Genomic DNA, 3,138 nt, shown 5'->3' with positions numbered 1-3,138 from the left:
TTATTATAGTTATGTCCTCTTGTTCAATTGATCCTTTAATTATTATATAATGTTCTTCCTTGTCTCTTGTGATGGTTTTTGTTTTAAAGTCTATTTTATCAGAAATCAATATTGTCACTCCTGCTTTTTTGATTGCCATTTGCTTGATGAATCATTTTCCAACCTTTGATTTTTAATCTATTTTTGTCTTTGTGTCTAAGGTGAGTCTCTTGTAGATAGCATCTCTATGAGTCATATTTTCTTATCCTGTCTGCAATTCTCCATCTCTTATGTGGTGCATTTAATCCATTTACCATCAATGTAATTATTGACAAGTATGAATTTGTTGCTATCACTTTGTTATGTGTTTTTTCGTGGTGTTGATGATTTCTCTGTTCCATATAATTTTCTGTGCTGAGCTCATTTTGTTTATGAATCATGTTATTATCTCTTTTGTTGCTATTATTATAGTATTTGCTAAATAGTTGTGCCTCTCCTCATTTTAATCTTCATGAGAAGGTTTATTATTTTTCTTTGAGGTTACCCCATGATTTATTATTTTCTTTCCAAGTTTAAAACAGTCTGTTATATTTTGTAATTGTCTTGACTTTCTCACCATTTGGAAGTTCTGTACCTTCACTATTTATTTTCTCTTTTTTGTTTGTAGTTGTCTTCATTTACCAATTGATGTCTCTAGTTCCCTGTTTACAGTCTTGTGAGCTTGTTTTATTTTGGATACTTCTATAATGGGGTTGGTTTCTGAGTTATGTTGTAAATGTGTATTAATCATCCTGCTCTTTTTTGATTGCCATTTGCTTGCTGTATCTTTTTTTTTTTTTTTTTTTGCTGTTGTTTGCTGTTATTGGTTCTATGTCTGAAGAACTCCTTTTAGTATCTCTTGTAAGGTTGGTCTTTTTAACAAATTTCCTTAATTTGGAATTATCCCTGGAACTATACCAATTTCACCATCATATTTGAGGGACAATTTTGCTGGGTATATAATTCTTGGTTGGGCTTTTTTTTTTTTTTTTTCAGGGTTATATGTATGTCATCCCATTGCCTTCTCACTTGTATGATTTCTGCAGAGAAATCAGAACTTAGTCTTATTAGATGCCCTTTGTAGGTAACTCTTCATTTTTCCTGTGTTGCTTTCAGGATTCTTTCTTTGCCTTTGTTTTTGGTCAGTTTGATAATGATACGTCTTGGTGATTTTCTTTTGGGTTCATTGAGCTTGTTGAATAGATATCTTCTCATCTTAAAAATATGGAACACTTCATGAATTTGCATGTCATCCTTGCAGGGTCCAGGCTAATCTCTGTATCATTCCAATTTTAGTATATATGCTGCCAAAGCAAATACCCTACTATTTCTCTGAATCTAAAAAATGTTCAATAAATATTTTTTTGAGGAGTTTACTTTACATCCCAACAGGGTCCTCTTGAGGTTTGTTGATTTCTAGTCTGTGAAGAATTGAACCCACATAACCAAAAAGTTTTTATATATTGCTTCTACCTTTTAAAAATTAATTTATATTTTTTTAGTTATAGACATCCACTCAGTGACATCAGAACTTTTATATGGGCCATTTTAAGTAGGTAGATGACAAGCAGAATAGAATCATATTTCCTTTTTCTAGGAAGTGGTCTAAGGGACAGAGTAAAATCCCACTAAGGTCATTATCAAACCTTAATGTAGGTGCTCTGGTGGCATAGTGCCTAAGGCACGTGACAGCTAACTAGAAGGCTGGTGGTTCAAACTCACCAGCAACTCCTTGGAAGGAAGATTGGGAAATCTATGAGAATTGTTTAAAAACATCAAATTGTACATTTATAGGCATGATTGTTATTTATTTTTTCCTTACAAATAAAACATTTACTAATGACATTACCACTTAGAAAAAATACATGTGCATTAAATTGTCATTTTATGTTGTTGCTGTTGTTGTTAAGTGCCATTGAGTCATCTCCAACTCATAGCGACCCTATGGACAGCAGAATGAAACACTGCCTGGTCCTGAGCCAGCTCCACTATTCTTGCTACACTTGAGCCCATTGTCACTGCCACCGTGTCCATCCACCTTGTTGAGGCCCTTCCCCTCTTGCATCGACCCTCCACCTTACCAAGCATGACATCATTCTCCAGGGAATGGTCCCTTCTGACAACATGACCAAAGTATGTGAGATGAAGTCTGGCCATTCTCGCCTCCAAGGAGCATTCTGGCTGCACTTCGTCCAGGACGGACCTATTAGTTCTTTTAGCAGTCACTGGTGCTTTCAGCATTCTTTGCCAACACCACAGCTCAAAAGCATCAACTCTGCTTCGGTTTTCCTTATTCATTGTCCAGCTCTCATATATATAGGAGGTGATTGGAAATACCATAGTTTGTGTCAGGCACACCTTAGTCCTCAAGGAGACATCTTTGCTCTTCAGCACTTGACGGAGGCCCTTTGCGGCTGATTTGCCCAGTGCTATACCTCATCTGATGTCCTGACTGCTGCTTCCATTGGTGTCGATTATAGAACCAAGCAATGTGAAGTCTTTGAAAATTTCCATCTCTTCTCCATTTATTGTAATGTTGCTTATAGGTCCAGTTGTGAGGATTTTTGTTTTCTTTATATTGAGATGTCATCCATACTGCAGACTGTATTCTTCAATCTTCATCAGTAAGTATTTCAAGTCATCCTCACATTCAGGCAGCAAAGTTGTGTCGTCAATGTATTGCAGGTTGTTAATGATTCTTCCTCTAGTCCTGATGCCATGTTCTTCGTATAGGCCAGCTTCTTGGATTATTTGCTCGGCATACAGATTGAATAAGTATGATGAAAGGATACAACCCTGATGCACTCCCTTCTTGATTTTAAACCATGCAGTGTTCTGTTTTTCTGTTTGAACGACAGCCTCCCATTCTATGTACAGGTTCCTCATGAGTACAATTAAATGTTCTGGAATTCCCATTCCAGAACAAATGTTATCCACAATTTGTTATGATCCACACAATCAAATGCTTTTGCATAGTCAATAAAACACAAGTAAACATCTTTCTGGTATCCTTTGCCTTGAGCCAAGATCCATCTGACATCAGCAATGATATCCCTCATTCCACATTCTCTTCTGAATGCAGCCTGCACCTCTGGAAATTCTCTGTCAATATCCTGCAGC

At 36.4% G+C, this 3,138-nt stretch overlaps 1 pseudogene; it reads right to left on the bottom strand.

The window, feature by feature from the left end:
* Positions 1 to 1,236: 1,236 nt before the first annotated feature.
* LOC122150719 lies at positions 1,237 to 1,334 on the bottom strand (annotated as a pseudogene).
* Between the last annotated feature and the right edge of the window lie 1,804 nt (positions 1,335 to 3,138).

The sequence above is a fragment of the Orycteropus afer genome, unplaced genomic scaffold, assembly GCF_000298275.1.
Source record: "Orycteropus afer afer isolate SDZICR_OR568_19922 unplaced genomic scaffold, OryAfe1.0 scaffold00212, whole genome shotgun sequence".
Classification (NCBI taxonomy): domain Eukaryota; kingdom Metazoa; phylum Chordata; class Mammalia; order Tubulidentata; family Orycteropodidae; genus Orycteropus; species Orycteropus afer.
Note: the sequence above shows the minus strand (reverse complement) of the source record. Positions and strands in the feature narration are given on the sequence as shown.